The sequence below is a fragment of the Coregonus lavaretus genome, assembly GCF_964263955.1.
Source record: "Coregonus lavaretus genome assembly, chromosome: 32".
Lineage (NCBI taxonomy): Eukaryota > Metazoa > Chordata > Actinopteri > Salmoniformes > Salmonidae > Coregonus > Coregonus lavaretus.
In genome coordinates this window covers 22,097,973-22,122,979 of record NC_140019.1, presented here as the reverse complement: position 1 = coordinate 22,122,979, position 25,007 = coordinate 22,097,973, and positions in this window count along the sequence as shown.

Below are 25,007 nucleotides of genomic sequence, written 5' to 3'. Positions count from 1 at the left end.
ACCAACTTACATCAACATACACCAATATACACCTACATACTCCAACATACACCAACATACATGAACATACACCAACATACACTAACATTCACCAACATTCACCAACATACACTAACATTCACCAACATACATTATCATACACAAATATACACCAAAATACACCAACATACAGTAAATTAACATACACCAACATACACCAACATACACCACCATACACCAACAAACACCAACATACATTAACATAAACCAACATACACTAACATACATTAACATACACCAACATACCCCAACATACATTAACATACACCAACATACCCCAACCCTACATTAACATACACCAACATGCACCAACATACATTAACATACACCAACATACACCAACATACACCAACATGCATTGACATACACCAACATACACCAACATACATTAACATACACCAACATACACCAACATACATTAACATGCACCAACATTCACCAACATACACTAACATATACCAACTACATTAACATACACCAACATACACAAAACTTGAAGTGCATTCAGAAAGTATTCAGACCTCTTCCCTTTTTCTACGTTTTGTTACTTTACAGCATAATTCTAAAATGGATTAAATAAATAAAAATCCTCATCAATCTACACACAATACCCCATAATTATGTGTATTATTATATCAATTTAATCCAAACAGAAATACCTTATTTACATAAGTATTCAGACCCTTTACTATGAGACTTGAAATTTAGCTCAGGTGCATCCTGTTTCCATTGATCATCCTTGAGATGTTTCTACAACATGATTGGATTCCACCTGTGGTAAATTCAATTGATTGGACATGATTTGGAAAGGCACACACCTGTCTATATAAGGTCCCACAGTTGACAGTGCATGTCAGAGCAAAAGCCATGATGTCGAAGGAATTGTCTGTAGAGCTTCGAGACAGGATTGTGTCGAGGCACAGATCTGGGGAAGGGTACCAAAAAATGTCTGCAGCATTGAAGGTCCCCAAGAACACAGTGGCCTCCATCATTCTTAAATGGAAGAAGTTTGGAACCACCAAGACTCTGGAGCTGATCGCCCGGACTGAGCAATCAAGGGAGAAGGTCCTTGGTCAGGGTGACCAAGAACCCGATGGTCACTCTGCCAGAGCTCCAGAGAAGGACAACCATCTCTGCAGCACTCAACCAATCAGGCCTTTTTGGTAGAGTGGCCAGATGGAAGCCACTCCTCAGTAAAAGGCACATGACAGACCGCTTGGAGTTTGCCAAAAGGCACCTAAAGGACTCTCAGAGCTTGAGAAACAAGATTCTCTGGTTTGATGAAACCAAGATTGAACTCTTTGGCCTGAATGCCAAGCGTCACGTCTGGAGGAAACCTGGCACCGTTCCTACAGTGAAGCATCGTGGTGGCAGCATCATGCTGTGGGGATGTTTTTCAGCGGTAGGGACTCAGGATCGAGGGAAAGATGAATGGAGCAAAGTACAGAGAGATCCTTGATGAAAACCTGCTCCAGAGCACTCAGAACCTCAGACTGGGGCAAAGGTTCACCTTCCAACAGGACAACGACCCTAAGCACACAGCCAAGACAACGCAGGAGTGGCTTCGGGACAAGTCTCTGAATGTCCTTGAGTGTTCCAGCCAGAGGACGGACTTGAACCTGATCGAACATCTCTGGAGAGACCTGAAAATAGTTGTGCAGCGACGCCCCTCATCCAACCTGACAGAGCTTGAGAGGATCTGCAGAGAAGAATGGGAGAAAATCCCCAAATACAGGTGTGCCAAGCTTATAGTGTCATACTCCAGAAGACTCAAGGCTGCAATCGCTACCAAAGGTGCTTCAACAAAGTACTGAGTAAATGATCTAAAAACGTATGTAAATATGACATTCCAGTTTTTTATTTGTAGTATTATAGGGTATTGTGTGTAGATTGATGAGGGGGAAAAAAACAATTTAATCAATTTTAGAATAAGGCTGTAACGTTACAAAATGTGGAAAAAGTCAAGGGGTCTGAATACTTTCAGAATGCATTGTATACCAACATACATTAACAAACATTAACATATATTAACATACACCAACATACACCAACATACATTAACACACATTAACATACATTAACATACACCAACATACACCAACATACATTAACAAACATTAACATACACCAACATACATTAACACACATTAACATACATTAACATACACCAACATACACCAACATACACCAGAAAAACAACACAAACAAAACATAGGCACTTTTCAAGAAAGCGACAAGCATAGACATACCGCTTGGCTCAAAATGAAACCATGGAAATGTTGGATTAAATACACAGTTGTTGATTATTCCAGTACTTGAAATTCCATAAACAATCTACAGTTAATGTGTGTTGCAGCTTGTGGAAGCAGCTGTTCCTCTCACTCTTGAGTGTTCCGATTCGTTCGTGAAAAAAAAAGATGATATTTATTCTCCTGGTGACACATCTTTACGTCTCCATAACAACGGCAGAGATGCGATTCCCAGTCCAAACCTAGATATACATGAGAAATAGACATTCATAATTTGGTGACTAAGACTTGACGTTTGGCTTTACATCTTGATATAATTAGGCAATTTTGCCTATATTTAAATTGCATTGGAAATGGTCTGATTTAATGTGAATCCTTGCATTCCTCCTAGATAAAAGCTAACATTATTTTCTCTCTTCAATTCCTTGTCTTAAAGGGATAGTTCACCCAAACTACAAAATTACATATTGGTTTCTTTAACTTGTAAGCAGTCTATGGACACGGTATGAGTGACAGCAATCCATACTTGATTTTTTCTCTCCTGGCACTGTTCCAAATGCGTCTTAGCATTTGTGGCACAAATCCAATGCAAGTCATGGTACCTATATTAGCATTTTTCGCGCATCATGTCCAAATCAGTGTCTCAAATTGATTGTGTAGCTCAATAGAGTCACTTATAGATGATTTGGACTTGATGCGCAAAAAAGTATAATGAAGGTACCATATTTGTATTGGATTTGTGCCACAAACGCTTACAGGGTAAGGAAACTAATATGTAATTTTGTAATTTGGGTGAACTATCCCATTAACGTCAGAAAATAATGGAAATGTCATCACTTGATATGGACATATTGCTGATCTAGATTGGAAGTGAAGCTAATCAAGACTACTGATGTTATCATTTGAATCACCGCAGGTTGTCCAGTAAGAACAAGGCTAATTTTTACAGCTGCGAGGGTTAACACGCTTAAATGTCTTACTCACGTCGGCCATGGAGCACGAGAGCCCACAGTCCATGGGAACGGGTGAGTTTACAGCTTTAGTCACCAACCATAGTCACAATCCTTCACACTGAAGTTGTTCCAATGTGGTAAATGAAAGTATCCTTTATACTACTGTCATAGGTCATCAGAACCTACCGGCATTTTAAGTGGTCCTTCGAGACGGATCTAAGTTTGTCACATGGCAGATTTACTATTGTCCTGTAATCTGATGTAGATGAAATACTCAGTTATAGAGCACGGCGCTTGTAGAGCACGGCGCTTGTAACGCCAAGGTAGTGGGTTCGGTCCCCGGGACCACCCATACACAAAAAAAATTATGCACGCATGACTGTAAGTCGCTTTGGATAAAAGCGTCTGCTAAATGGCATATTATTATTATTATTATTAAAATAAGAGTCCATGCTGGGAGAGTTTGCAGTGGGTTAATCCTATAATGTGCTCTGAGCCAAAGCTCCACAATGATACAGTTGAGGGGATCCCACTGCATGTCTGATAGCATCGGCCCGCCAAGAAGCCACATTGTCGTCTCTGACGCAAAGGACGCATTGATTTGCTGTGTTGTCCCACCATCCCCTCCCACACACACACGCACACACATACATGCACGCACACACACACACACACAGGGCTAACAGCTTTATCTTGGATGTGCGAAAGCTGATTAAACAGTTTCACCTGTGACTCAGCCTTCTTCCCCAAAAAGTCTCAGCAGACATGAGGGTAATTAAAGTTTCACCTTCCTCCTATCTGACAGCAGAGTTTACCAGGAAGATACAGTATACTATATAGGACAGAAAGAGATGCTGTCTTGGTTGGTTACTATGTGAGCTTAATTTGGAATGACACATGATGGAATATTTGGGGAAGAGTTTTGGTATAGAGGTCCTGGTTGGCAGGAAGCTCAGCCCCAGTAATGTACTGGGCTGTACGCACTACCCTCTGTAGCGCCTTGCAGTCGTATGCCAAGCAGTTGCCATACCAAGCGGTGATGCAGCCAGTCGAGATGCTCTCAATGGTGCGGCTGTAGAACATTTTGAGGATCTGATGGTCCATGCCAAATCTTTTCAGCCTCCTGAGGGGAAGATTAGTTTTCGTGGTTCCCTCTTCAAATCAAATCAAATCAAATTTGATTGGTCACATACACATATTTAACAGATGTTATTGCGGGTGTAGCGAAATGCTTGTGTTCCTAGCTCCAACAGTGCAGTAGTGTCTAACAATTCACAACAATACACACAAATCTAAAAGTAAAAGAATGGAAATAAGAAATATATAAATGTTAGGATGATTAATGTCGGAATGGCATTGACTAAAATACTGTAGAATACAGTATATACATATGAAATGAGTAAATCAGTATGTAAACATTATTAAAGTGACTAGTGTGCCATTATTAAAGTGACCAGTGATTCCATGTCTATGTACATAGGGCAGCAGCCTCTAAGGTGCAGGGTTGAGTAACCAGGTGTGCACACTATCCACCGCTTCCGAGTATATTACTCGCTAATGTTCAGTCCCTGGACAATAAAGATGAGCTCAGGGCGAGGATCTCCTTCCAGAGAGCCATCAGGGACTGTAACATACTCTGTTTCACAGAATCATGGCTCTCTCCAGTTACACTGTCCCCGTCCATTCAGCCAGCTGGGTTCTCAATACATTGCACAGATAGGAATAAAGAACTCTCTGGGAAGAAGAAAAGCAGTGGTGTATGTTTCATGGCTAACTACTCATGGTGTGATTGTGATAACATACAGGAACTCAAGTCCTTTTGTTCACCCGACCTAGAATACCTCACAATCAAATGCTGACCGTATTACCTCCCAAGAGAATTCTCTTCGGTTATAGTCACAGCCGTGTATATTCCCCCTCAAGCCGATACCACGACGGCCCTCAAGGAACTACACTGGACTTTGTGCAAACTGGAAATCACATATCCTGAGGCTGTATTTGTTGTAGCTGGAAATTTTCACAAAGCAAATTTGAGGATAACGCTACCGAAGTTCTATCAAACTCTCAACCATTGTTACTCCCCCTTCCGGAATGGCTACAAGGCCCTCCCCCGTCCTCCCTTCGGCAAATCAGATCACGACTCCATCCTGCTCCTCCGTTCCTATAGGCAGAAACTCAGGTCTGTCCAACGCTGGTCTGAGCAATCGAAATCCATGCTTCAAGATTGTTTTGATCACGCGGACTGGGATGTGTTCTGGGTTGCCTCTGAGAATAACATTGACGTATACACGGACACGGTGACTGAGTTCAAGTGTATAGGGGATGTTGTTCCCACTGTGACTATTAAAACCTACCCAAACCAAAAACTGTGGATAGATGGCAGCATTCGCGCAAAACTGAAACCACGAACCACCGCATTTAACCACGGCAAGGTGACTGGGTATATGCTTGAATACAAACAGTGTAGTTATTCCCTCAATAAGGCAATCAAACAGGCAAAACGTAAGTACAGAGACAAAGTGGAGTTTCAATTCAATGGCTCAGACACGAGACATATATGGCAGGGTCTACAGACAGTCATGGATTACAAAGGGAAAACCAGCCAAGTCGCAGACACCAACATCTTGCTCCTGGACAAGATAAACACCTTCTTTGCCCGCTTTGAGGATAACACAGTGCCACCAACGCCACCCGTTCCCATGGACTGTGGGCTCTCGTGCTCCATGGCCGACATGAGTAAGACATTTAAGCGTGTTAACCCTCGCAAGGCTGCCGGCCCAGACGGCATCCCTAGCCGCGTCCTCAGAGCATGCACAGACCAACTGGCTGGAGTGTTCACGGACATATTCAGTCTCTCCCTATCCCAGTCTGCTGTCCCCACTTGCTTCAAAACATCCACCATTGTTCCTGTACCCAAGAAAGCAAAGGTAACTGAACTCAATGACTATCGCCCTGTAGCACTCACCTCTGTCATCATGAAGTGCTTTACATTTTACATTTTAGTCATTTAGCAGACGCTCTTATCCAGAGCGACTTACAGTTAGTGAGTGCATACATTTTCCATACTGCCCCCCCGTGGGAATCGAACCCACAACCCTGGCGTTGCAAGCGCCATTACATTTACATTTACATAATTTAGCAGACGCTGTTATCCAGAGCGACTTACAAATTGGTGCATTCAACTTATGATAGCCAGTGGGACAACCAGTTTTTTTTTATGCGGGGTGGGGGAAGAAGGATTACTTTATACTATTACAGGTATTCCTTAAAGAGGTAGGGTTTCAAGTGTCTCTGGAAGGTGGTCAGTGACTCCGCTGTCCTGGCGTCGTGGGGGAGGTTGTTCCACCATTGGGGTGCCAGAGCAGCGAATAGCTTTGACTGGGCTGAGCGGGAACTGTGCTTCCATAGAGGTAGGGGAGCTAGCAGGCCTGAGGTGGATGAACGTAGTGCCCTCGTTTGGGTGTAGAGTCTGATCAGAGACTAGTCAAGGATCATATCACCTCTACCTTACCTGTCACCCTAGAACCACTTCAATTTGCTTACCACCCCAATATATCCACAGACGATGCAATCGCCATCACACTGCACACTGCCCTATCCCATCTGGACAAGAGGAATACCTATGTAAGAATGCTGTTAATTGACTATAGCTCAGCATTCAACACCATAGTACCCTCCAAGCTCATCATTAAGCTCGAGGAGGCCCTGGGTCTGAACCCTGCCCTGTGCAACTGGGTCTTGGACTTCCTGACGGGCCGCCCCCAGGTGGTGAAGGTAGGAAGCAACATCTCCACTTCGCTGATCCTCAACACTGGGGCCCCACAAGGGTGCGTGCTCAGCCCCCTCCTGTACTCCCTGTTCACCCATGACTGTGTGGTCAAGCATGCCTCCAACTCAATCATCAAGTTTGCAGATGACACAACAGTAGTAGGTTTGATTACCAACAATGACGAGACCGCCTACAGGGAGGAGGTGAGTGCTCTGGGAGTGTGGTGCCAGGAAAATAACATCTCACTCAACATCAACAAAACAAAGGAGATGATCAGGGACTTCAGGAAACAGCAGAGGGTGCACCCCCTTATCCACATCGACAGGACCGGAGTGGAGAAGGTGGAAAGCTTCAAGTTCCTTGGCGTACACATCACCGACAAACTGAAATGGTCCACCCACGCAGACAGTGTGGTGAAGAAGGCGCAACAGAGCCTCTTCAACCTCAGGAGGCTGAAGAAATTCGGCTTAGTACCTAAAACCCTCACAAACTTTTACAGATGCACAATTGAGAGCATCCTGTCGGGCTGTATCACTGCCTGGTACGGCAACTGCACCGCCCACAACCGCAGGGCTCTCCAGAGGGTGGTGCGGTCTGCCGAACGCATTACCGGGGGCAAACTACCCGCCCTCCAAGACACATACAACACCCGATGTCACAGGAAGGCCGAAAAGATCATCAAGGACATCAACCACCCGAGCCACTGCCTGTTCACCCCGCTATCATCCAGAAGGTGAGGTCAGTACAGGTGCATCAAAGCTGGGACCGAGAGAATGAAAAACAGCTTCTATCTCAAGGCCATCAGACTGTTAAATAGCCATCACTAGCACATTAGAGGCTGCTGCTGCCTATTGAAATCACTGGCCACTTTAAGAAATGGAACACTGGTCACTTTAATAATGTTTACATATCTTGCACTACTCATCTCATATGTATATACTGCATTCTATTCTATAATATTCTACTGTATCTTAGTCCATGCCGCTCTGTCATTGCTTGTCCATATATGTATATATTCTTAAATCCCATTCCTTACTAGTTTTGTGTGGCTATAAGGCTATAAGGTGAATGCACCAATTTGTAAGTCGCTCTGGATAAGAGCGTCTGCTAAATGACGTAAATGTAAATGTAAATGTAAATGTGTGTATTGGGTATATGTTGTGAAATTGTTAGATATTACTGCACTGTCGGAGCTAGAAGCACAAGCATTTCGCTACACCCGCTATAACATCTGCTAAACACGTTTATGTGACAAATACAATTTGATTTGATTTGATTCTAAAACACTCAAACTGTACTTTACATTTAGGGTACCTCAGGGAAAAAGGAGTCACCCAAAACTAATTCACATTAATTAATCAGAGCAAATGACAATCCTTGAGTATTTAGAATTTCATTCTAACCTTGGGAACCCAACGAACAATTTAAATTGAGTCTAGTTCCTTTTCCTTAAAGGGTCACATAAGCCTCTTTAAATAATCTTTAAAGTGTATTTCCAGGTTTTGCAAGATCCCAGTTATACTGGCATATACAGTGGGATCATGTCTGTAAACTGAGATGATATAAACTATTTCAAGAACCCACAAGATGTTGTGAGACAATAAGCCCTTGAAGATCTCTGAAGACTATACATCAGATCTCAAGGCATGTATCACTTTAACTTAGGACTTAATTAAAGTAAGCAGCAAGGTCATTTAGGTGATTTACCTTTGTGCTCACCTCTGTGGCCATGGCAAGGCAGTTAGCAAGTGAAGCAATACATTCAGATGAGGGCAAACACAAGGTATTTAGCTGTCACCAACAAAGAGTAGGCAGAATGGATTGCCATATTCTGTGGCAGGTTCAAGATAGGATCATGATGTACCAGCCGTTAATTTTAAACAGCATGATTGCAGAAAATATAATGGGTATCCTTATGAAACATATAATACAAATAATATTTTTGCCTATAGTTTGAAAAAAGTGAACTGACAATATACATGTATCAGCCAAAATTAAGGAAACATCAACCTAAAGTGTCTTCATAGGGCATTGGGCCACCACGAGGCAGAACAGCTTCAATGCGCCTTGGCATAGATTCTATAAGTGTCTGGAAGTCTATTGGAGGGATGCAACACCATTCTTCCAAGAGAAATTCCATAATTTGGTGTTTTTTTGATGGTGGTGGAAAACACTGTCTCAGGCACCGCTCCAGAATCTTCTATGAGTGTTCAATTGGGTTGATATCTGAGGATTGAGACACGCACACACACTTTAAACCCCCTATGCTCCTTTGAGACCCCTCTTTCAAAGTCACTGAGGTCTCTTCTTCAAGCCATGATAGCCAAAATAATGAGCAACTGGGCATTTTTATACATGACCCTAAGCATGATGGGATTTTATTGCTTAATTAACTCCGGAACCACAGCTGTGTGGAAGCACCTGCTTTCAAAACACTTTGTGTCCCTCATTTACTGAAGTGTTTACTTCATTTTGGCAGTTACATGTACATTTATGATCTTCATCTTGATAAGGGTGTATCTTTCAGTAGAATATTATTCTGGATGTGTATTTATTGATTACTCTGATATCTTGTGTTCCTGAGAAAGAAACCACATACATGTACCTGACAGAGATGGGCAGGGCTGGGCCCAGCCCAGCATGTTCAAAATGTTAATGTTTCCCTTGTTCCTGGTTCCTAGTTACCACTTTTTATGTGACAGTGCTTTCCTCTTGGTTTTGAAAACAACAGTTGATGGTATCTTGACATGATTGCATACTCTTTCACAATGAGCCTGTAATGAATACTCAGGGAGAAAAAGGTGTCGATTCAAACGCAGAGCGCAGCAGGTGTTTATTTAGCTTTCGCAGAAGGCAGGAATCGTGGTCACAGGTAGGCAAACAGGCAGGTGAATCAAAACTAAGACTGAAGGCTATAACTGATTCTCACAAACAAGCTAGGAAAAGGCTTAGTAGAGTCAAAACGAACAATACCTACCAAGGCACAAACAGAAAGAACTGAACTAAATAAGGAGCTGATGAGACCAGGTGAGTAACTAACACAGGTGAAATCAATGAACAAAAATGAAAGACAGGCCTACGTTCAAGAACACAAAGAAACAGGGGTATGTTCAAGAACACAAGGTAAACTAAGAAAATAAATACAGAACCTTACAGAGACCATCCAATTGTGTTCCTTGTTCCCACTGTTAATGTCTTCGAAACAAGTTATTATCATGACAAAGGATACTTGCATATATGCAAATGTTAGAACTTTCCTTGTGCAGACATCTGTAACAGGCCAAATGTAACAACCACAGGTACTAGGATAGGGCAGGGTCAATGTGGACCTGAACTGGGTACCAGAATGGAATGCACGCAACACAGGGATATTAAACAAATATATTTTATCACAGAGAATTAGGATTAATATAGCACAACAGGGCCATAGCGGGTGGGTTTGTAAAAGAGCACAAAGGTTAATCACAGTGAGTCTCAGGTCTTCAATACAAAGTAATAATTCAGTGTTCACATGCAATGTTTAATTCTCAAATAATCAATTTATCACAAAAAGCACAGCAACTTTTAAAGCAAACTTCACACACAAACTTCAAGTAAGAATACATATCAACGGTCTCCTCTACATCATACATTTTTTAAAATAAAAATCCTACTCCTTCAGTCACAGTCCAAATCACATCCCCACACAGGCTCAGGGGCCTGTGAGGATGGAGTATTCATAGACAGGATTCCGTGTAATGGCTCTGCTGTAAAATCCTGGAGTCCCAAAAAACACTCAGACGCATTCACAACAATGCCTACTTCCTCTGATTTTCTCTGTTTGCGCTGTGCAGTTGATAACCAATGCAATAAATCTAACAAAGTCCACCTTCTTAACATGCAACATGTCAGGATCCCTCTGTTGACAAGGGATATTATCTGATGTCTCTACTCCTTCTACCATTATTTCTTAAACTTCACTCTTTCTTCCACTCTTCTTACCGCCTCCGCATAGTATACATGCTGAACAGCCCTTAATCTTGCCACCTCCGCCTCCTTCACCCTAACAGGGCACTTCAGGAATTCGGGCGCATGTTCACCACCACAATTGCAGCATTTATGCTCAGCTGGCATACGATACTCCTCCCGTCTACATACACTTGACACATGGCCAAATCATTTGCATTTATCACACTGTATGAGTTTGGGCACGAAGGCTCTCACAGGGTATCTTATAAAACCCAAATACACGTGAGAAGGGAGAGACTCTTCTTCAAAAAACAATAAAATGGATGGAGTGGGCTTCCTCACTTCATCCACCATGCAGGTCAGTCAGTGTGCACCAACCACTTGATCCAAATCTTCACGCATATCCTTTGCATTTAGTTCCAGCGCCACCCCAGAGATAACACCCTTGATAGGTGCCCTGCTTCGAAGATCCACACACAACACATTCCAATCCGATATCTTCTTGAGGCACAGAGCACTCTCCTTCTGGTCCCTAGATGCATAAAAAAATAAAAAATAAGCAAACTTCTTGTTACTCTCACCGACGTCACCTTACCCAACACATCCACGATTTTCATAGACTTAAAACGGATCTCTCAGGAAACTCCATCGATCTAAAACTGTTACTCCGACAACAAAAGAATCAGAACTAGGCTTGGATTTACTCCATTCTACTACCACCTTACTTCTCTTATTTCCTTTTGTATTTTCCACCGTAATCAATTTCTTCTCAATCTCCTCTCCACTCTGATTCAAACAGAACATCCGCTTCCGCCATCTTCCCTCATCCTATGTCACCAATTAAGGGTACAGTTTTTCTGAGGGATGGGTATGGATTACTTACGCGTCCGCTTTTACCAATGATGCCCAATTGCCCAGAGACAATACGGTGTGGCCTGCTCCTTGCCATGTGGAACATGTTGTCAAGTCTACAGCAGCAGCATGTGGTGCTATGCATATTTCGCTCAGCAAATATGAGTGAAAATGGGCTTCCATAAAGTTGGTGGAAACTTCAAATGCATTTCAACACTATTGCCAGATGGCCAGGAATGGATTACATCCAATGCTACCACTTATGCTGGCTGTCAACCATCAAACCTGTGACTGGTGTTGGTGAGTAGCTATAGCTAGTAGCTACTTAAGCAATAAGGCCCGAGGGGGTGTGGTATATGGCCAATATACCACGGCTAAGGGCTGTTCTTACGCACAACACAACGCAGAGTGCCTGGATACAGCCCTTGGCCGTGGTATATTGCCAATATACCACAAACCCCCAAGGTGCCTTATTGCTATTATAAACTGGTTACCAACGTAATTAGAGCAGTACAAATAAATGTTTCTGCCAATCAGCATTCAGGGCTCAAACAACCCAGTTTATAATTCTGGTTATACAACATTATTTGATAATGCTAGCGAGCCAGGCTAGCTATGATATCACAGACGAAAGGGTAATGATTGTGTAACTAGCTAAATACATCAAGCTAAAGTGTAATGTGATGTAATGTCAGAGAGGAAGATGTGCATAGCTAATGTTAGCTAGCTACCTTGCTAACAACAGCTAACTGTAGCCTAGTTTCCATTGGCATGCAAGATAGGGCAGGCATTTGGATACTAGCTACCTAGCTAATCATAGGATGTGGCCAGCTTGCTTTCAATAACGTTTAAACTCGAACTGGCTAGCTAAGATCCCTGCTAGCTAACGTTAATTAGCCAACTAATTTCAACTTGGACAAAGATATTGATAACTAATCAAAATGTTCAGTTAGGTAGCTAGCTAGCATTCGGGGGCTTTGTCTGCTAACCCAAAACAAGATGCCTGTTATCATTAACATTTATTGTGTATTTTCTGTTTGTGTCAGATATCACCTATCCTAACTTTCATTGGTAACAGAACATTGACTGTGTGTATGTCACGTGTGGCTCAGTTGGTAGAGCATGGTACTTGCAACGCCAGGGTTGTGGATTCGATTCCCACGGGGAACCAGTATGAAAAAGTATGAAAATGTATACACTCACTACTGTAAGTCACTCTGGGTAAGAGTGTCTGCTAAATGACAAAAATGTAAATGTATATGTTCACAGATGCATTTATGGAGCCAGCACTTGGAGACTTGCAAGATGATGTGATGAGTCCAGACCGACAGGCTTGATACTCTCGTCTCTGAATGGAGGGAGACCTGGCACTCAACACATCCACAATGTGATACTGAAGGTGCTTATTAATAACACAGTACAGCAGAAATGTCCAGTAATAGCAAAACCATTTTCATTCCATGTGTCACTGATGAACTCTGCCTTAACTCTGCCTATTTCTACAGATGGAGAGGACTGTAGATGCTTTTGCCAGCTGCAGTCATTTGATGGGCAGACCAGAATTGGGTAGGTTTCATCTGACCTGTTCAAACCTCAACATAGTATCTGTTTGTGTCAAATATCACCTATCCTAACTGCCATTGGTAATAGAACAGCTACTATGTGTGTAAGTGTTCACAGCAGAGCATATGAGCGGAGTGGAGCGGGAGCGAGCGTGGAGCGTGAGCGGACGGATTTTGACAGAGCGCAGAGCGGTATTTTTAAAAGGACGGAGCGTCGCCCTATGTCCCGCTCCAATTTCGCTCGCTCACACCACGAGTCTGAAGCATGCTCAAGCCTGACCCAGAATCCATCTGTTTAATTTAATTTGTGTCGTCCATGAATTTGTATTTTATAGAGCGAGAGGAGCAGCAGCAGCAACAAGAGAAAAGGGTTGAGGAATTCAAAAGTTTATTCACTGCACGTAAAGGCCCAACCATAACAAGGGAGAGAAAAAGAGAGCTGGATGTAGCATTTTTTAAAATGATTTTCATGGACTATGAACCGCTGAGTAAAGGAGAACGCGAAGGGATGCAACACTTCGCCAGCGTAGCTCAACCGGGCTACACCCCCCCAAGAAACTATGATAAATTAGTACTTTACTTTGTCAAATTTACATCTGAGATGCCCCATTCACATGCTTCAGCTGGCGATCAAAAACGCCGTTAACAAGCACGACAACATTAATAGGCTGTTAGTGAAAGTCGGGCACCTGGTGAAAAGTGTACGCAAGAGCACAGAGGAAACCGACCAATTAGGTGTCCGCCCCACAAATGCCTGCGCCATTCGATGGAGCAGCCAGCTGCGGATGATTCAGTCGTTCATCCGGTTGTTCCAAAAAGACCCGTTATGGTAAAACAAACTCAAGTCTAATGTTGCTAACATCACCCTGAATCAAGTACGGCAGCTGACGCACCTTGTCAGTGTGCTGACACCACTAGCAGACCTCACAGACAAAATGCAGAAGGAGCTGGGGAACCTGGGGATGATCCTCCCTGCTGTCACAGAAATCAAATCCCTGCTCACCGATTACACTCACGCTGCACTTCCAATGGGCATCGCTGCTTTTGCAGAAACATTGGCAAACAACGTGTCAATTCGCTATGGAATATACTATACTGATTAACATCTCATTTTAGCGTCAGTGTTAGATCCCCGTTTCAAGACAGAATGGATAATCCGAGATGTGTCTGTATGCAACAAATTCGGGGAGATAAAGTAAGGCTGTGGTTTAAGCTAAAAGTGAAATACATGCAGATTTTGTTCCTTTTTTGGAGTGAGCGGGGGGCGATTTGAGTGGAGCGCGATGCAAACTGCGTTGAGCGCTGAGCGATAATGAGCGGACTGGCCTGATGTGGCTTTGAGCGGGGGAGCGGAGGGGTGAACAGCTCCGTGAGCGAGGAGCTGAGATTCTCACCGCTCCACTCCGCTCATATGCTCTGGTTCACAGAAACATGTATGGAGCCAGCACATGGAGACTTGAAAGATGAAGTGATGAAGTCCAGACTGACAGACGGGCTTGATGCTGATGTCTCTAAATGGAGAAAGACCTGGCACTCAGCCTACATTTTTTTACTAGACACAACCTTTACGTGTATTGTCTTTTTAAATTATTGAATTGAATTGTATCAGTCAAAATGTGGAGGGAGAAACCCTGTGTATTCTGCAGCAGGATCAGGGAACTCCTGTTGTATACGAGACACCACACAGGAAGGTATGACCACTCTGACATGTTGCCAAGGTAGCCCCATTACCACCAGACAGGAAGGTATGACCACTCTGACATGTTGCCAAGGTAGCCCCATTACCACCAGACAGGAAGGTATGACCACTCTGACATGTTGCCAAGGTAGCCCCATTACCACCAGACAGGAAGGTATGACCACTCTGACATGTTGCCAAGGTAGCCCCATTACCACCAGACAGGAAGGTATGACCACTCTGACATGTTGCCATGGTAGCCCCATTACCACCAGACAGGAAGGTATGACCACTCTGACATGTTGCCAAGGTAGCCCCATTACCACCAGACAGGAAGGTATGACCACTCTGACATGTTGCCAAGGTAGCCCCATTACCACCAGACAGGAAGGTATGACCACTCTGACATGTTGCCAAGGTAGCCCCATTACCACCAGACAGGAAGGTATGACCACTCTGACATGTTGCCAAGGTAGCCCCATTACCACCAGACAAAATGCAGATAGGCATTGTATCTGTATCAGCTGGGAATGACAATGGAAGGTGAAAGGTGCACATTGTTATATTAGCAGAACACTGCTTCTATGGTATCATGTAAAGAGTTGTTTATTCTACATGGACCTCTTACTAAATTAACATTTGAAAGTTATCAAAATGCTTAGTTTAGAATTTGCACTGTTCTCACATAACTCTGTAGGCTACTGAAAGATTGAAAGCTTCCTCCGGCATCTCACCATACATCTGTCTGTAGTTATTGAACCTGCAGGAGGTTTGTTTGTTGTGATTGAGTGGGCAGCTGCGGGCAAGGTTCTGACAGATGGGTGTGTCTTGGTGGTGGCAAGGATGGAGTTCTATTAATGTCCCGGGCATGCCCCGGGTGAAGCAGGTTAGCGTTGATTGCATTAGTTTTAGGACCAGGCTGCCTCCCGGGTGTGAGCCAGGGGTGTATTAATTTACGGAAACAGTTTACCGTTTAAGAACCAAACGGAAGCAAACAGATCAAAGTGAGGTTTCTATTGGACAAATTCAAGTAGGTCCCTCCCTGTTTCGTTCTATTTGCTTCTGTTTAAGAACTTTTTTTTCCCTTGGCAGTTCTTCCCTGGGACGGGGGTCGCAGTCAGACCCTAAAATAATTTAATCCACTCATTGACAAAAACAAAGAACACCCATATCAAAGCACACCCCCAAGGCAACTCACGTTTGGCTTCAGTCATGGCTAGTGTTTCTTAAAGGGGCAATCAGCAGTTGCTACATACATTTTTGGGCTTATATATTCATGATATGTACCCATTTTTATTTTTTTATTTTTTTATTTAACCTTTATTTAACCAGGTAAGCCAGTTGAGGTGCAGTGCAGTGATCGGTAAGCTGCTCTGACAACTGATGCTTAAAGTTAATGAGGGAGATAAGTGTCTCCAGCTTCAGAGATTTTTGCAGTTCGTTCCAGACATTTGCAGCAGAGAACTGGAAGGAATGGCGGCCAAAGGAGGTGTTGGCTTTGGGGATAACCAGTGAGATATACCTGCTGGAACGCATTCTACGGGTGGGTGTTGCTATGGTGACCAATGATCTAAGATAAGACAGGGATTTGCCTAGAAGTGATTTATAGATGACCTGGAGCCAGTGGGTTTGGCGACGAATATGTAGGGCCAGCCAATGAGAGCGTACAGATCACAATGGTGGGTAGTATATGGGGCTTTGGTGACAAAACGGATGGCACTGTGATAGACTACATCCAATTTGCTGAGTAGAATGTTGGAAGCTATTTTGTAAATGACATCGCCGAAGTCAAGGATCAGTAGGATAGTCAGTTTTACGAAGGCATGTTTAGCAGCATGAGTGAAGGAGGCTTTGTTGCGAAATAGGAAGCAGATTCTAGATTTAACTTTGGATTGGAGATGCTTAATGTGAGTCTGGAAGGAGAGTTTATGGTCTAACCAGACACCTAGGTATTTGTAGTTGTCCACATATTCTAAGTCAGACCCGCCGAGAGTAGTGATTCTAGTCGGGCGGGCGGGTGCAAGCAGCGGTTGATTGAAGAGCATGCATTTAGTTTGACTAGCGTTTAAAAGCAGTTGGAGGCCACGGAAGGAGTGTTGTATGACATTGAAGCTTGTTTGGAGGTTTGTTAACACAGTGTCCAATGAAGGGCCAGATGTATACAAAATGGTGTCGTCTGCGTAGAGGTGGATCTGAGAGTCACCAGCAGCAAGAGCGACATCATTGATATACACAGAGAATAGAGTCGGCCCGAGAATTGAACCCTGTGGCACCCCCATAGAGACTGCCAGAGGTCCAGACAACAGGCCCTCCGATTTGACACATTGAACTCTATCTGAGAAGTAGTTGGTGAACCAGGCGAGGCTGTCATTTGAGAAACCAAGGCTATTTAGTCTGCCAATAAGAATGCGGTGATTGACAGAGTCAAAAGCCTTGGCCAGGTCGATGAAGACGGCTGCACAGTACTGTCTTTTATCGATCGCGGTTATTATATCGTTTAGGACCTTGAGCGTGGCTGAGGTGCACCCATGACCAGCTCGGAAACCAGATTGCATAGCGGAGAAGGTACGGTGGGATTTGAAATGGTCAGTGATCTGTTTGTTAACTTGGCTTTCAAATACTTTTGAAAGGCAGGGCAGGATGGATATAGGTCTGTAACAGTTTGGATCTAGAGTGTCACCCCCTTTGAAGAGGGGGATGACCGCGGCAGCTTTCCAATCTCTGGGGATCTCAGACGATACGAAAGAGAGGTTGAACAGGCTAGTAATAGGGGTTGCGACAATTTTGGCGGCTAATTTTAGAAAGAAAGGGTCCAGATTGTCTATCCCAGCTGATTTGTAGGGGTCCAGATTTAGCAGCCCTTTCAGGAGATCAGCTAGCTGAATTTGGGTGAAGGAAGAAGCAGGGGGGGGGGGGGGGGGGGGGGGGGGGTTGTCATGGGCAAGTTGCAGCGGAGGGTGCAGAGCTGGTGGCCGGGGTAGGGGTAGCCAGGTGGAAAGCATGGCCAACCGTAACAAAATGCTTATTGAAATTCTCGATTATCGTAGATTTATCGGTGGTGACAGTGTTTCCTAGCCTCAGTGCAGTGGGTAGCTGGGAGGAGGTGCTCTTATTCTCCATGGACTTTACAGTGTTCCAAAACATTTTGGAGTTAGTGCTACAGGATGCAAATTTCTGTTTGAAAAAGCTAGCCTTTGCTTTCTTAACTGATTGTGTATATTGGTTCCTGACTTCCCTGAAAAGTTTCATATCGCGGGTCAAGGGCAGTCAAGTCTGGGGTGAACCAGGGGCTATATCTGTTCTTAGTTCTGAATTTTTTGAATGGGGCATGCTTATTTAAGATTGGAGAGGAAAGCACTTTTGAAGAACATCCAGGCATCCTCTACTGACGGAATGAGGTCAATATCCATCCAGGATACCCGGGCCAGGTCAATTAGAAAGGCCTGCTCGCTGAAGTGTTTTAGGGAGCGTTTGACAGTGATGAGGGGTGGTCGTTTGACCGCGGACCATTTACGGACGCAGGCAATGAGGCAGTGATCGCTGAGATCCTAGTTGAAGACAGCGGAGGTGTATTTAGAGGGTAAATTAGTCAGGATGATATCTATGAGGGTGCCCATGTTTACGGATTTAGGGTTGTACCTGGTAGGTTCCTTGATAATTAGTGTGAGATTGAGGGCATCTAGTTCAGATTGTAGGACGGCCGGGGTGTTAAGCATATCCCAGTTTAGGTCACCAAGCAGTATGAACTCTGAGGATAGATTGGGGGCAAGCAATTCACATATGGTTTCCAGGGTACAACTGGGGGCTGAGGGGGTCTGTAGCAAGCGGCAACAGTGAGAGACTTATTTCTGAAAAGGTGGATTTTTAGAAGTAGAAGCTCAAACTGTTTGGACACAGATCTGGATAGTATGATAGAGCTCTGCAGGCTATCTCTACAGTAGTTTGCAACTCCGCCCCCTTTGGCAGTTCTATCTAGATGGAAAATGTTGTAGTTCGGAATGGAATTTTTGGTGGCCTTCCTAAGCCAAGATTCAGACACTACTAGAACATCAGGGTTGGCAGAGTGCGCTAACGCGGTGAATAACTCAAACTTGGGGAGGAGACTTCTGATGTTAACATGCAAGAAACCAAGGCTTTTATGGTTACAGAAGTCAACAAATGATAGTGCCTGGGGGGTAGGAGTGATACTGGGGGCTACAGGGCCTGGGTTAACCTCTACATCACCAGAGGAACAGAGGAGCAATAGAATAAGGATACGGCTAAAGGCTTTAAGAACTGGTCTTCTAGTGCATAGGCCCACCAATTTCAGAGCCAGGCCCACCCACTGGGGAGCCAGGCCCTGCCAATCTGAATAAGTTTTCCCCAACAAAAGGCCTTTATTACAGACAGAAATACTCCTCAGATTCATCAGCTGTCCAGGTGGCTAGTCTCAGACGATCTCGCGATCGGCGTGGTTACATGTGGTCTGCGGTTGTGAGGCCGGTTGTATGTACTGCTAAATTCTCTATAATGACATTGGAGGCAGCCTATGATACAGAAATTAACATTAAATTATCTGGCAACAGCTCTGGTGGACATTCCTGATGTCACCACGCCAATTGCACACGCCCTCAACTTGAGACATCTGTGGCATTATGTTGTGTGACAAAACTGCACATTTTAGAGTGGCCGTTTATTGTTCCCAGCACAAGGTGCACCTGTGTAACAATCATGCTGTTTAATCAGCTTCTTGATATGCCACACCTGTTAGGGGCTATCTTGGCAAAGGATAAATGCTCACTAATAGGGATGTAAACACATTTGTGCACAGAATTTGAGAGAAATACGTTTTTTGTGTGTATGGCAAATTTCTGGGATCTTTTATTTCAGCTCATGTAACATGGGACCAACATGTTGCATTTTTTATATTTTTGTTCAGTAAAGTAGAGGGGTTTTAATGAGTGTAGGGGTAGTTGGAAGGGTGCTTTTTAGTATAATTTTTTTTAGTATTTTCCTATTTGTATCATGACGAATAATGGATATATATTATAGTCCAGTTGGGGGCGGTAATGCAACATTTTGGATGCCAACCATCGTGAAACTCCAAAGAAGATTTCCCCTGTTCTCTATCCACATACCAGTGAGGCCTGAGCGCTGAAGAGAACGAACTGAGATGAGCTTGGAGGCTCAACTAAACCTTAGATGTGTTGGCTAGTTGCCTTTCTGAATATTTGTTTTACTTCGACATAAAATTAGATATGATATAATCTTAAAGTAACTCTCCAGTGTTTCCAGATTTCTATGAAATATGACCCATAATTAATTACAGTATGAGTTAAATAGTTTTCCTTCCAAAAATATTTAATTAAGTATGCTAAAAGGCAGCTTTTCTGTGTTGGAATGGTGTGGGCGTTCCCAAACAGAATGGTGTGGATGTATACCGGTCATAAAAATATTAATACGAGTAGACCGCTGATTGGCCAGCTCATCCTAAAGAGGATTACATCATCCTCTATGAGAAAATGGCAAGCATTTTTGAAACGGTATGTTTGAGATACAAGTTTGAGGTGGTTTTTGAAGTTTTCTTTTCTCTCCAATTTATGCTTTGGCCACAGAACATTTAGAAGTTCATATTCACTAGACAGTTACTTTAAAATGTATGCTTTTTCAATATCCACAGAAATCAAAGTTAAATCGGCTGCATAAGAGCATGAATTTGAAGCTGAAGTGGTCGAACTGAAGGAAGTGGATGACGGTACTGTACAATATAAAAGTTTGATGACTGAAGGTTAAATCTGTGTGGTAGTAATCAGATTGTCTAGCTAGTCTGCAACGTCAAGTTGGCTAGTTGCTTTTCTGAATATTTGTTTTACTTTGTAAATAATAATATATATAATAATATAATAATAAACTTTGTGATATGTAAATACTTTATGTTGACAAATTAACATATTAATGAAAATGTTACTTACAGATATCAACACTGCACTTAAAAAAAACAACAACAGATACACCAAAAAGTTGTTCCCTACATTTTGCTCAATCTCAAAACATATACTTTATTTTTATTAACATTAATCAAGGTTAAACTGCAAGGCACAGAAGTTATGCCGCGTTCATGTGCTCAGTGGAAGTTCCTATTTCCTAGTCAGAAATACAACTTTGGTCAGAACAATTATTTTATCAATATGATTTTAGCTAGCTTGATAAGCAAGCTAACATAGCTAATAATAAAGTTAGCTAGATTGCTTAACATATACAATATGGTCAAACTAGCTACATGATCCATATTGATAAGGTTGTAGTTGTCAAACTGATTTGTCATCTTTTGGTTGAAAAGGTAAAAGGTCAGTGGTGAAACGTCACAACTTGGCAACTCGGGCAACAAAATTCTCAGTTTGCCACTTGTAATTCCGACATGGAGGGTCGTTCAAGTGAAACTTCCCAGGGAGTGGTAAATCTAAATGCAGAGGCTGCGCTGCCGGGACACAGTCGCCTATTCATATTTTCTAAGTGACTGGAGCCACATTCAGCGCATGTGCAAATTACATTTCAATATTAATACTGACATTAAAAATGTAAGTTTGAGTATAGTAAACCACCTAATGAATATGTGATGAAATTGTAATCTCTTTATATTCTGTGTTTTCAGCTGTTCCTCAGGTTGCCTTCTCTGCCTCAAGCTTGATGTCTGGCGCAGTTTTCAGAATGACTTCAGCCAACAAAACCCTTGCCTTCAGACAGATCTTGTCAAACATCGGAAATGCTTACAACCAGAATACAGGTACTGTGTGTAGAATTTACTGTATGGGTGTGTGTAGGACTGTGAGCTTGAGGAAGCAATTAGCATTAGCCTATTACCTTTAGCCCATAGCAATTAGCATTAGACAATTATTGTATTTTGTCATAATACACTTTCCCCTCTGTTACAGGTATCTTCACAGATCCAGCGAAGGGAGTCTACTACTTCACATTCAGTACGTTTGGCTACAACGTTCACAAGGGAGCCGATGGTTTTGACGGTGACAATAATGCGGCCATTTTTTATCTGAATAATGGGGACAGGGTCTGTGTGGAACGATGCCAGGTGTAAGACAACAACGATGGGCACACTACCTTCAGTGGCCTCCTGCTTTTCCCTGTAAAATAGATGTTTATATCCTGTAAGTGAGAATTACCTCCCTGCCATGAAATGCACACTAAGGGTGTGTCCCAATAATCTCCTTTCTCCTGAAGTGTGTACTCTTTCACTACTTCCCACAAATCTAAAAGCATTGGATTGGTGGAGGCATGGGCTTGTGGGAATTTCCAACATATTTCTTATTCCAGTCATCAGTCATTTCCTCTAAAATTAGTGACGGGGAAGTGAACAAGTGCACACTTTGGGAGGAATGAGAGCCAATTGGGACAGAGCCTCTGTCTGTAATGAAGCAGGATTTCTCTTGACAGGAAGTTAACTTAGTGAGAATTAACTCCACTGTATACCTATGCTGAATCCCAAACCAGCCCTGTTTTCTCATGAAGGACTGCTCTTGCAAGTTGTATTTTCTCTCTTTTAAAGTTGTCATATCCACAATATTTCTGACCTTTGTGATTTGTTTAAGGAAAATCTAGAAAAAGCCTGCATTATAATTTATGAACTTCTCATGCCTCCACGTTATTGTTCAATAATGTTAATTATTTCATTTTGTGTTTAAATGACTCTGACAGATTAACCGTATACATTATTTTTGGAACCGTTGGTTGAACTTCAGTATGCCAATGCAAGTCATTACATTTTCAGATAGACTCACTGTCTGTCATAATGTGGTCCTCAGAGAGTTCTTGTCTTAATATTAATAATATACTTTCTATCTCCTATAAACTACCTTGTATCTTTGCCTTGAGCAACCAGGTATATTTTTAGAGTGAATGGGATGACCTTCATTTACTCCTGGGTTCTGTCCTAGAATCCATAAAAGTGGTTTAAAAGATTACGTTTTGAGCCACAAAGATGCATACACTTCTTCCTGCAAAGGTTGTTCAGAGTGGGTTTTTATCTAGAATTATTCAAAAACAGAGTTTGGATGGAATAATTATTAATTAAATATTGAGTGGTTTTTAGGAGATATTTTTATACTTATGCAGTGATAAAATGTCTGACACACTTTTCCAATAGAAATGGAGCCAAATAAACACACAGACAAGATGATGGGGCAATTTTAACACCAGCTACATGAAGTGATCAGGGTGTATAACAACATCCTATTGTACTGGGCCCGGTTTCCCAATAGCATCTTAAAGCTAAGTTCATTGTTAGAACCTTGGTAGGAGCATTGTTAAAACTCCAAGCTGTTTCCCAAAACCATCGTTGCTAAAGTTGCTCTAGAAAATGCTCGTTATTTAACGACTGCCTCAGACCAGTCGTAGAACAGCTAAGTGCATCGTTAGAGGCTTTTCTTGCCCTTCCGCGTCACTTTATACACTGATCTAAACACAAAATGAAGATGTTTATCTGTCTTTCTGTGACCACAGATAACTTCAGAACGAATGTGACTACAAATATACATTTGCCAATTTTGTTGCAATTGTTACTAACAAGTGAAATATATTAAGATGCTTCAAATGAAAACGGAGATAATTACAATATATGTTACATAGACCTATATATTTAAATGATATTTAAGTTTTATTAAGGTATTTGTGCGCTACTGTCTGTAATTTGTTCCTCAATATATTTCATGATGCGTAACGTGTGCAATGATGTGCCAAAACTTGATTCGGTGCATAATTGTTGGGTAATCATTAGAATAAGCCCCTCAATATTGTAGCCATAGGTGATAAACTCTTTAGGAGCTGATCCGTCATCAGTATTGTGGAATAATTATAATGTTAAGGTAAGATTTGAAAGGGAGAACGCTGATCTGAGAGCAGTGCTGCCTTTCTTTCGATCCTATCAGTATCGACACAAGCCTCAACGCACTTAGTGAACGTTCTCTCTGCGTGGTGTTTTGGGAAACACTCGTAACCCTAAATTCCATCGCTATCAGGTAACTAGGTCCTGTTCTTGTAAAGTCAATAGTTATATTTCCATTAACTTGTCCAGTGATTTTTTTGTTGTTGTCGACATTTAGAACGTTCACATAGAAAATAGATGTGACAGTTGTCTGCTAAGGTGAGTTTCCATTGAACTATCTTGTGTTGATGAAAACAGCTGGACGTAATGACGTCACACCAAAAAAAGCTAGCTTGTACATGGTGTCGCTAACTATCAAGGTAGCTAGTACACAGTGTCGCTACCTATCAAGCTAGTTAGTACACAGTGTCATTAACTGTAAAGCCAGCTAGTATGCAGTGTCGCTAACTATCAAGCTAGCTAGTAGACTGTGTCGCTCTAGCCTCTCGTCTGCTGTTCTAGTGGGAGGCATTCATGCAGGAACCAATGGGGTGCTCGGGGGGGGGGGGGGGGGGGGGGTGGATCATGAAGGAACCAATGGGAGACTGGAGTGGGTGCGTTCCTGCAGATGCAGGAATGCCCACATGCAGGAACAGCCCGAATTGTGGGCTGCAGTTGCACACTATTGCACAAACCTACAGTAAAAATGTAGTGGTTGAAGTGTTTCCGTTACCCAATTAGGCAAATTGCACGTTAATAAATTGTATGCCCTCCCACCTATCTGTTTCATGTCTCAGGTAGCCCGCAAAAGCCAGCATGGATAGAATGCAATAAATGACTAATATGTGCAATATTCTAATAATTATCATGTGCCAATGTATCGCCACGGTCCGTGCCATGGTGAAACTTGCACTCTTGTAGATCTTAAATAATTGGATGGTGAAACTTGCCAGCCAAGCAAAAAAGCAAGGCGAAGCAATTCAGGCATTCTTGAAAGTAAGGACAGTCCTTGTCCTGCAAATCATTTTTTGTTGTTGTTGATTTTACAAGCAGTATGCATTTAGAATGATATGTGGAGTGGAGCTTATAGTTACGTGATCCCT